The 12,294-nt window shown below is 38.2% G+C and overlaps 1 protein-coding gene across 1 annotated transcript in view; it reads right to left on the bottom strand.

Moving 5' to 3' along the window:
• The window catches only part of SS1 (glycogen/starch synthase, ADP-glucose type), a 217,422-nt gene extending 205,974 nt beyond the window's left edge, over positions 1-11,448 (bottom strand). The window contains exon 1 of the mRNA XM_089395502.1: positions 10,538-11,448. The gene's annotated coding sequence lies outside the window, so the exon portion shown is untranslated. The remainder of the gene's footprint in view (positions 1-10,537) is intronic.
• Between the last annotated feature and the right edge of the window lie 846 nt (positions 11,449-12,294).

Here is a 12,294-nt window from a genome sequence, read left to right on the forward strand (position 1 = left end):
TTAGGGTTTTAGGTCAGTCATTTTTTTTAAAGAAATCCGATTTCGTTTTAATGAAACTTTAGTTAGATTCTTTTTTTTTTTAATTCGATTTTTGTTTTGGCTTTTATTTTTTTATTTTTGATTTGATTTTACTTTTTCACTTTTTATTTTAACTTATGATTTTATTTTTTTATTTTCTTTATTTTCATTAAAATAAAAAAAATTAAAAAAAAAAGTAAAAAAAAAAAAAACCTAAAATTTAAGAATTTAAAAAATTAAGAAAATCTAAAAGATTTTTTAAATTTTTTAGTGACTTTGGGATTGAGAATAAAATAAACCTAAAAAGGATTTGCGCTTTTACATTAAATATTTTAATGTGGCCTATGGCCCATTAAAATTTTAAAACGTTAACCCTTTGATTCGTTTTACTTCCGTCACAATAAAAGATTTTGATTTCATCGTTTACCACATTAAAGTTATTGCCTGAGGAATAATTAAAATACTAATTTAATGTTCCTCGATGTTCTTTTTGGTGATTAAGTGCAAAATCTTAATTTTTTGTGATTTCTCTATTGTCAAGGTGCGATAAACTTCCGATACCCGGACGCGATACTACATAAAGGTGTATTTTAATGGAGCTATCGGGTCCGCAGTAATATCGCAATCGGTGTTTTAACGTGACATCCTTTAAGACTTTGCGATATGACAATTCCGATAAGCGGATGCGATGTTTCTTTAAGGTGAATTGTAATGGTCCCATGGGTCCGTATATATATCGCAATCGCAAATTTTGAGTGTGACATTCCTTTGCATTACATAACTTCTGATGCGGCAGTTCCGGTATGGCAGATGCGATATAACAATAGAGCATATTGTTATGGAACCATTGGGTCCGTAATACATATCGCAGTCGAGGGATTCAATGTGACACATAATAAAGCGATAAAGCCGCCGATATTGATTTCTCTGATGCACTATTATCTTTAAAGAGTTTTCACTCCTTCATTATGGCTCTTACTCTTGGGTATATGCGATAACCTGCTTCTCTTGCTTCGATAACCTGCTTCTTTGATGGCTTCCAATGAACTCTTCCTCTTACTCTTTGACTTCACGATGGCTTCTCCTCTTTGGCTTCTTGCTCCTGTTGCTTCACGGATCTACTACTTCTATTCTGTCTGTATATATATATTCAATCCACTTGGGTCCTCCATCTCATCATATCATCATATATCAAACTTTCATCACTATGAGCATTATGATCAATAGGCATCAATGGGCAATTATGTATCACAGAATTTTCCATCACTAACACTTCCATATTGACATCAATGACAACCAAGATTAACATGAACCAATAGGACGAAATTGGAAGAGAAGCCGAAATTCTTGGTGAAATAAGCAGTTTGACTAGCGTTGACTCAAGGAAGAAGAATTACTTCAAGGAAGCCTTGTGACTTAGTCTTGGAGTGGTTGGTAAGTCAAGGGTCGTGGTCTTGGAATTTGTCACTTGAAGATTATATAAGAAGAAGAATTCGTGTGGGTTTTCCTCTCAAGTTGGAGAGGTTTTGGCCCTAGCTAATTGCCTATACACTGTGTCCTTTCTCTCATTGTTATTTATGATTTCGCAGTTGTTTGATGATAGTGAATACTAATAATAATCAAGATAAAGAAGAAGTTGATGAAATGAAGTAAAAATACATCACAAACAGTTATCTTTGTAAGAGTAATCACCTACACTTGCTGCCCCTAGATTTCTCAACACTTCTAGCTTCTGAAGAGCCATTGCTTCATGACTTGCGATATTCCTACAAAGACTTTCACCTCATGAGGCATATCTCAAATCACATCCAACTATACAACAAGTACCATATTCGTTGTCATCCACTATATATGCCTCGGCTCAACCATAAACTAATTCAGGGTGTTTACTACAAAGCGAATATTTGGCCTGGTGCTAACCAGGTACATCACGAATCCAATCAACTGCTCGTACATCGTGGGATTCACCAAATTTGAATCTCCAACACCAAGAAATAGTGTATCTACCAGAATCCTTCATTTCAATTTCTGAGGATAAACTTCCTCTATCACGAAAGCAAATCCTCCTGCAACTGTTGCTCCCTCTATCACGCAAGCAAGTCCTTATGCTAAAGCAACTCCCTCTTACTGGGAGAACCCTCTTGTCAAAAAAACTTCTTCGTTCTTCCCAATGTTGCTAGAATAATTGCCTTGGCAGACTTCACAATGTACCTACAAAACTCATTCAAGAGGCCATGGAAGAAACAATTATGACCAAGCAAAGAATACAAAGACAGGAGGTTGACCAAAGAATAAAATAATAATAGTAATCAAGGGAGAAAGATATGAATTACTTATCTTTTGATTAAATTGTTGAGAATTGATGGAAATTGTCGACTCCCTCTTGATCCTTGCTTCCTTGCAAAAATCAATGAAATCCATCTGCAATCTCATCAAACTCAGATTTTTTCGGCTTCTTCTGAGGTGGGTGGTCATCCTCATTCTCAGCGTCAGCTGTTAATGCATTATTTGTAAGGGCTAGGGTTTCTTCATTAAGTCATGCATCACATAAATTCTAGGTCTTGCTCTAGAGTTTCATCTCACAAACCCTAGTAGTTTCTTATTCAAGACTTCAATACAAGATGTAGCCTCCATGTCTTCTTATGGACGTGCCTTTATCTTGTTAGCTCCTCTAGAACCAAGCCTTTGATTTACCTAAAAAATCCTTAGCCTCCAATGATAGCCTAGCCTCTTTGGGCATGAACTCAAAATTGTCATAAAAATATCCTCTTGTCAAAATCTCTTCGCTGACATTTTTGTCTCTGTACATATTAGCAAAATATTCATCTCTCTTTGGACCAGCGAATGATTCAATATGATCACTAACATTTGTAATTGTATTAAGTTTACAATCCATCATATCATCAAAGTGGCTTGATATAAGGCTAGGAGTGTTTCCAAGCCTATTAAATGTCAGAGGTAGAACTACAATTTGAACCTGCAATATCATCTTCTTGATGCCAATATTCTTTGCTACCTTCACTTGAACAGGTTGTGTGAGGCTGCTAGTAGTGCACAAACCTTTCATGTTGTCCTTCTAAGGCTCATACAAATTGTTGGGGCAATGTTTGGGTGTAGGCCATAATTTTCTTATTTAGGTTCCTTGTTGTCACAACATTATTCTTTCTTCCATTGCCTAAATTCCAACATTCTTTCAGTGCCTGATCTTGGTTGTGATCACAACTTAATCCACTGATAGTTTGTATCTTAGCTTTGAAAATGGATCTTATGCCATATCCCCCATTCTTGTCACTTCCTCTTTTGCACTAATGTCCATACTTTGCAATGTCAGTTAACTAGAGGCTCTGTTGAAAGAAATTTTGGTAAGGTACCCTTGTTAGAAGAAAGGGGTAACAGCTAGCTCGAACTCTTGCTTTAAAAAAAATAGTTGAAGGAGCCTTTCTCCTCAGCTCCCTCTAGCTCAGGAGTAACTTCCTTGAATCAAATTAACAACTTCCCTTTGATCCAAATTTCAAATAATCAAATTTACCATATCACATGACATGCTTGAAAAAGGTGTCATCATCTCAAATGCTTGTCATGCTTTCTGCCATCTTAGACTGCCTTTTGGGCTCCTAAGTTCTACTCTTGGAGGTGCCATGAAACCAACCTTAATCAGCGCTTCAAATGTCCTTTAGAATGCATCTCTGTAATCAATCTTAGACATTCATCAAAGTTCAACCTTCCTTCTATGATTCGTCTTCCATTCTAGGGCTTGAGAACATTTGGCTAATGACAAACTTTCCCAAACTTGGCTTCTTCAAGTTACTTTGATGGTTGCTCTTTCACCAAGGCTCTGATACCATGTTGATTTTCTGTAAGAGAAACTGATCTTCTAATCTAATAATTACTTTCCAATGATTGTTCGATCAAGTTAACTTATGTCACATGTATCATTAAGCAATTATACATAGAAAATCTCAACAATAATACAATGATAATAGTAGGATCATAAAGAGATAGCCAAGCAACAAAGAGACAACAAATTTACCCTTGGAAAAACCCAACAAACTTTTCTTCTTAGAAGAAATTGTTCTTCAGCAATAATTACAATTCAAAATTATTTTAGGAATCTATGCCAAAATCTAGGTCAAAGATACCAGTCAAAGTTCAAACCTGGTCAAAATATTAGTTAATCAACATTGGTCAAACACTTCAAAAAAATCACTTCTAGTCAACTTTTGGCCTAGTCAACAGTCTCCTACGGTCAACTTCAGGTCTGTGGTTGACCCCTGTGGTCAACTCGGACCTATAGTTGACTTCCTATGGTCAAACCCGCAGTCAACCCTGCAGTCAAAGCTCAGTCAAATTGTCCTTCTCTGTATGGTCAAATAGTCTGGATTTTTGATCAAACACAGCGTTTCTTGGTCAAATTCAACCTGTAACTTCAGTCAAAGTCAACTAGAAACTCAGTCAAATGAAGCAGATCAACCTTTGTCAAATGAGCAGGTCAACATTGGTCAAATGGCAGCTTCAAACTTCATATTTCCTCCTCCTTTCCTCGCACATGTGGATCAGATCAAAAGAGATTCATGTGATGCCCAAATTGGTCAAAATGGTGGAGGTCAACATGTATTTATACTAGACAAATGGGGTGGATTTTGACCAAGGGTCACACCCATTCACTTATGGGTCCGACTTCACTTTTGAGGCCTCCATGAAGTCCAAAATAATAATTTTAAGTTTTCATTTTGTATCATTTTCTTTGGCCGACTTGGGAGGCATTTTGGCAAGGGGGAATGCCTTCTCGATGCTTTAAAAACCAACAGTACCCTAGGTAAATAGGATTTGTTGAAAACCCGAGGCTTTGCAACATAGGGACCAAGGACCTTACAACAATATACTTGTTATGAGCTCAACATGTCACTTGCAACAATTGAACCTGAGTGGGAAGGGTAACAATTGTTGAGAAACCAAGAGTAATAAAGATGAAGCTTGATTTCTCTTAACTTGATACTTACTTGTGAATGTTTGTTGGCTTCTTATTAAATTTATGTTCTCTTCATCAAGCAATTACCAAAACATAAAGATCACAAAGAGACAAAGAACACCAAAATTAGGCTCCAAGCCAGGGCAAAACCCCACAAGGGGGAAAAACCAAAAATCCTCTTCTTATAGAATCAAATCAAAGTGAGATATCCAAGACCCAAGACCAAGACCACCACAAAGTTCCCAAGTCAGCCCTCCTCCAAGTCACCTCCAATCAGGTCAAAGTCAATGTTAGTCAAATCTCTGAAATTTTGGTCAAACCACAGAAACTTTGCTCCTACAATAAATGTCGAATTTTGACCTTGTAACAACCTCTGAAAAACCGCAGAAAACTTGCACATGTGGACAGATTTAGGGTAGAAAAGGCTCATCTTCTCTCTCATTTGACTTCGCTCTCTCTCTCTTGACTTTCACAGATTTTTCTTCTTCTTATTGCACAGAAATCGATGTGATATGTTGTGGATTGATTGGTATCCAAAATGGTCAAGTTGACTCTATATATACATGTCCAGGAGGGTCGAATCGCTGCCCCTAGGGCCGACTTGGTCTTGTGGATGACATTTTGACTCTGACTCAAAATAAAAAGTATTTTTCCTTTTATTACAAGAAGTCCAAATGAGGCTTGACTCAATTATATTTCTTTTGGCTCACAATGAATTCTCTTTTAAGTTTTGACTCAATTGACCCTATAAGCATGAAGAACATGCTTTGACAAGAAATAAAATAATAATGATGAAAATAATAAATTAATATAATAAATACATCAATAGTACATTTGAATTACATTATGAAGACCGACACTATTTACATTTCCAACAACAATCACTCCTCTCAACTGCCCAAGCTAGATGCACTTCACGTTATTGCTTATAATAGGCTACGAAGAAATTTGGATGAATAGTTTGCATTATTTCTACTGACAAGAATGTGTCGTGAAGCAACCTAAATTTCCTCGTTGCTTCTTGCCCACATTGTGGAGGAGTTTGTTACCCCTCATGTTGTATGAACATTTTTCATCATGTACCAATTGCACTTAGTAGGCATTTCCTAATGATATGTGTTATTTAGTGTTCAAAATGCAAGGAAGGGTATTGTATAGATGCACACATTTTCCCTAACATTACCCTTGTCATATTATTCACCATTGTTTTACCAATGGACATGTAACATCTACAGGAAAGTTGTTAGTTGAAAGTTATATGTCTATACCCCCAAGACCCTGGTAGGATACATGTGTTAATTGAATCTAAGCACCAGACTTATTGTAACACCATTCAATGTTGTGGTGATGTGTGGGTGATGGGCCTGATTTATATGTTGAGGATGTAAAGATTGCTTAGCAAATGATATCCTTAGCACAATGGTGTTGTGTGGTATGACGATAGCACATTTTTATGGTTCTTTTTCATATATTAATTGAGTGCCTAGTATTGTTGACCACTTTTGTATGGTTCTACTATGGTTTGGAGGTGTTCTGATGGAGTTCCCTATGATGGAGGCTTTCTAACTTGAGAGTCCTAACCTTGCTTGATGTATTTCACACATGTTTTTTGTTGTGATATATAGGTATTGTGCTTGCCTTATGCACACATTTGTGTTGAAATATGTAACTAGGTTCGGTCTTCACAATGACATATGTAACCATGATTTTATGTATCTAATGAAAAAATAAAAAAAAAAAAAAAAAAAATTATTATTGTTGTTATTCTTGAGGCATGGGTTTCATGCTCAAGTGAGATTTATTTTTAGATCAAGGACCCATTGAGTGCTTCTAGGGCTTGTCATTGAGTCTACAAGTCAATTGAGTCATTGTCATGTATTAAATGCCCTTTAGGGCATGTTACATATTGTAAAGAAAAATTATTTGAGTCAAAAGACCCTCCAAGACATCGTTATGGTGCAAAGATCAAGTCCCCTAAAGATAGCAATTCATACCCCTCAAAAGCCTATAAATAAGAAGAAACTCGACCTCATTTGGACACACACTCAAGCAAGTTCAATCTCCTCAAGATAGAAGCTAGAAAAGGACGAAGAAGAAGAAAAAGAACATGATCAAAGTTTTGGGCCTCTCTCTCTTTCTCTTGTTAGGGTTTCTACAGTTACTGGGCAAGACGAAATTCTGACGCTGCATCGAATTTGTGAAGTTGAATCGAAGTTGTGAAAGGTTGAAATTGTAAATCTATTGGAGAGGTTGAAGTTGCAGTGGAATTTGTTGGTCGAAGTTGCAAAAGAATTTGCTAGGCAAGAGAATTTGCTACAGGTCGAAACTGCAGTAGTTGCTAAGGAACTGCTAGAAGGAAAGCTCGTCAAGGGACTTGGTTGTGGAGGATCTTGGTCAAGGCTCATAGGGCTTGGAATTCGTCAATTGAAGATTCTATAAGAAGAGAAGAATTCTTGTGGGTTTTCCTCTCAAGTGGTGAGATTTTGGCTCTGGTTGATCGCCTATATCTTGTGTCCATTTGTCTCACTGTTCTTTATGGTTTGGTAGTTGTTTGATGAAAAGAACACAATAATAATTAAGGTGAAAAATAATCTAATCAAAATAAGCAGAAATACATCACAAGTAGTTATCAAAGTAAAAGAAATCACATAATCTAGCTGCCCCTAGATTTCTCAACAATTTGGAGGTTGATTGCAGTTATTTAACGATATTTTGACTATGATTTGACCTCTTTCTTGGCTAACACATGGAGCACCCTAGGTTATTTGATTACTCTTCACACCTTGACATATTTATTATGAGATTTGAGGCTTGATTGAGTGGAGAACTCACCTTTGTTGCACACATGATGAGGCATTTTACTTATTATATTAATAATTGCTTGATTTGATGGAGTCATCCCCTTTTCCATGGTGATTAGTTACACCTTTGCTCGTGGATTCATGATGTGGTTGATTAGTGGACTCCTCAAACTAGGCATATAATTGTTGGCCCTTGTTTAAATGGGTGGTAACACCCAGGGGACCTCACCCTTGACCATTATTATTTTAGTTTGATGGAACTGCCACCTTGGATAGGCCACACATGCCACATATGGGAGCTTTCACTTGGTCTTTGCACACACTTTTCAACTTATTGATAGTATGTCCACCTTGGGGATTTCATCCACCATTTCAAGTAGGTTGTTCACACATATTTTGAGGGGTTAGTTAGTACATCAATTTGCATTAGATAATTTCTTGGAAGAAAACTTTTCTCCTACATTGGATAGCCACCCAACCAGCAGCCCTACATTTGCTCAGTATATGATGATATGCCACATTCCTCTGCCATTTGCACCAATCAAAGACCTCTCACAATCCAACGCTCCTCTTGAAGGAAGGCAAGTCACCATTTGATAGGTACTTTAACCATTTTGCAATCATGTGCTTTTACTTAATGTTTTGGGTATTCTAACATGGATAAAGGGGTGATCTGGATAATTGACTGATCTTGATTGTAAACTTGTTCTCTCACCTTACCAAGGAGGTTAGTTTTTTACCCTAGTCCAGTGACCTCCTTTGAGGGGTTACAAGAGGGGACTACTTGGGAAACTTGGATTGAAGTAGCATGTCCATAACCACTACATACTTGCCACTTTTCACCATTCCCCTGCTCTCATGTCCATCCTTCAAGTTTGTTGTCATTAGTTCATTAAGATTGGCACCCTCATACCCTCATCCTTGAGTCTGGGCTGCAAACTTTGCCCTAGTCGTTGATGCAACTACAAGAAAGGTATTGCATAAAATGGCCAGAGTAAAAGAAAAGGAAAATCTAATATGCAAAAGATGGTCGAGACATTAATTAGCGTGTGGGCAAAAGCCTAGCATGAGCTCTACCCCCTCATTAGCCATCACTCAGTTCCTGAAAAGCAAATTGAGGAAAGGGGTACCAAGCACTTTGGTACCTACTTGGGCAAGTGAAAGTTGAAGCTACCCTGGGGAGACCAACCACTAAATGTAAGCATTTTGGTAATTACTTGGGCAAGTGAAAGTTGAAGCTACCCCTAGGAGACCAACCACTGAATGCAAGAACTTCTTCATGCAGGCAAAACTACCCTTAAGGGACTACTAACTTAATGTAGGCACTTTGGTGCCAAGTGTGAGGAAAAAACAACCGGTGAGAAACCAACCTCTGAATATAAGCACTTTGGCACCTACATGTGTAGACAAAACTATCCTCGAGGAAAAAACATTCAATGTAAGCACTTTAGCGCCAACTTGTGCAAACAAAACTATCCTTCAAGGGCAGAGGACAAAATGCAAGCACTATGGAGCTAACTTGTTGGAATGAAACTACCCTTGAGGAACCAACCACTATTGGAATCGTTTTGGTGCCAACTTGCATGGTTGAAACCACCCTTAAGAAATAAACCATTGAATGTAAGCACTTTGGGGACTATTTCAGCAAGCAAAACTATCCTTGAGGGACAGACCACTGAATGTAAGCACTTTGGTGGCAATTTGTGCAGTTAAAGCTACCCTGAAGGGTGAGCACTGAGAACACTGAATGTAAGCACTTTAGCCTCTATTTGTGCCAGCAAAACTGCCCTTGAGGGACAGACCACTGAATGTAAGCACTTTGGCATCTATTTGTGCAGTTGACACTACCCTTGAGGGGCAAACCACTAAATGTAAACACTTTGGTGCCTACTTGTGCATGTGAAACTAACCTTGAGAGACAGACCACTGAATGTAAGTTCTTTGGCACCTACCTGTGCTGGCGAAACCACCCTTCAGGGACAGACCACTGAATGTAAGCACTTTGGCACCTACTTGTGCTGGCAAAACCACCCTCAGGGAAGGACCACTGAATTGGCACCTACTTGTCATGGCAAAACTGAGGTACAGGCCGCTGAATGTAAACACTTATGTGCAAACTTGTGCAGGTGAAACTACCCTTGAGGGACAGCCCATTGAATTTAAGCGGTGTTGTCCAAACTTATTCGGTCCAAACTATCCTTGAGGGATAAACCACCGAATGTAAGCAATTTGGTGCCTAATTGTGCAGGCAAAACTAGCCTTGAGGGACAGACCACTGAATGCAAGCACTTTTGCACCTATTTGTGCAGGCGCAACTACCCTTGAGGGACAGACCCCTAAAAGCTGTGTGTGAAACTACCCTTGAGGGACAGACCCCTAAAAGCTGTGTGTGAAACTACCCTTGAGTAACCAACCACTGAGTATAAACACTTTGGCAAAGCTGCCATGACAGGTTTAAGCTTCTGTCAAAATCACACAGGGATTGCAGCTGGACTCTAACTGCTTATTTTTTTGGCTGCAGGGGAATTGAAGCTTAGTCGGTGGCCTGACATACTACCTGTCCTCACAATTTAACCACAACCCCCCTGAAATAGATTAGTTAAATATCTTTTTTAGTTTTTCAGGGTAATAGGTATGCGGGATCTGTGTTTGGCGTGCAAATAAAAATTAAAAAACGAAATATGATTCTGGTGTGGTTACCTACTGTAAAGAATTATAATCCCAGTAAAGGTTTTACGAATGCATTTACCTTGTTGGCCATAGACTAAAGAGGGAATGGCTTCTTTAGTCATTCCCTCTTTAGCAGGTGCCGCAACTTCATCTGTCAGCACACCCTCGGCTTTTTCTATCAGAAGATCCTCCTTCCTGAAGCCCGTTAAAGAAGCCATTCCTTCTTTAGCAGGTGCCGCAACTTCATCTGTCAGCACACCCTCGGCTTTTTCTATCAGAAGATCCTCCTTCCTGAAGCCCGTTCCTCCAGTGACTGTGTTCGAATCCTGCAGTCTGCTTCCTGGAGAATACTGTCCTCGTATCCTCTGCTGATGCCAAATATACGAGGAATCTACATGCTGGCCTCTGCTTAACCTCTTGCCCACACTTCCTAACTGGGATACCGAAGAAGTAAGTGACATAAATCCTGCCTTTGAGTTTTTAGGTACCTGAGAAGAAACACAGAGGCACCCGGGATTGCAGGCCACGATTGCCGTGAGAGCTTCCATGGCTGAGAAAATAAAGGTATATAAATGCCTGCTGGTTGGATTTTATGAAGGCCACCTTGTCAAGATCTATTAATGGAGTATACCAGGGAAATTCTCTTGGGATTAAAATTCAGAAACAGAGAAAGGGGACAAAAGATTGCAGAGGGAAAATGAATGACAAAGACAGAGGTGAAAGGCGGATTGCCTCAGCCTGCCACCTGCATGGTTCTTCTGCCAAGTAGTTATATTTAGTGGAGATGTAGAAATATAATATGATTTCCGTGAATCTTTTCCTATTAATTATGGTTGCCCGTCCTCCCCACCACGAAATCCACTGGCGGCGACTGTATGGTTCGTAAATGGTGGGGATGATCCGTGCATAGAATTGGGATCTTGAATATCGCGATTTTTCTATAAAACTGTAGAACTTTTCTCTAGCCTTTTTTGGAAGAATCTGCGATGACGAAATGTTGGGTGAATTCATAGATATTATCGTCGCTTGGTTCGGGTTGGAGAGACGCTGGTTTACAGCAGAGTTCGTGGGATAAAAGTAGTTGAATTCTACTCATGTTCGGTATTTTCTTTGTTGGTATGGTATGGACTTTTTATCTGTTATTGTCAATATCATATTATCTCGATCTTGTAATTGAATAAACGACATTTATCTCTGACTTCATTGCCATCATAGCCTGCCGTTTATTCTATTTTTTTGGTTTTTAAGGTTTTAAATTTGATTGTGGTTAAATTGTAATGATTATACAAATTACGGTAAATATCAATCAGCATCCATTCATTATAAACCTCAAAAATACTTATTATCTAATCAAACCACTTATTACCTAATCAATAATAATTAATTTCGAAATATTTATTTTTTAATTAATAATAGATATAAAAATACATATTATAATTAAAAATATATATTTTAAATATTTTATTAAAAAAATATATTTAAGTTTTTTTTCAGAGGTAGTTCAGGCATAATAGGTGGCAAATCAACTCCAAGGGATTTATTTGTCACCAATTAACTCAAAGGGATCAAGGATTTCTCTGGTGGTTCACGCACAATAGGTGGCAGATCAACTCAAAGGGATCTATTTGCCACCGATTAACTCGAAGGGATCAGGGATCTATTTGTCACCGATTAACTCGAAGGGATCAGGGATCTATTTGTCACCAATTAACTCGAAGGGATCAGGGATCTATCTATGGCATATCAACTCAAAGAGATCTATTTATCACCGATTAACTCGAAGGGATCAGGGATCTATCTGTGGCAGATCAACTCAAAGGGATCAGAGATCTATCT

The sequence above is a fragment of the Pinus tabuliformis genome, chromosome 1_2 (assembly GCF_031772625.1).
Source record: "Pinus tabuliformis cultivar Carrire ecotype Pingquan chromosome 1_2, CPIR1, whole genome shotgun sequence".
NCBI lineage: Eukaryota > Viridiplantae > Streptophyta > Pinopsida > Pinales > Pinaceae > Pinus > Pinus tabuliformis.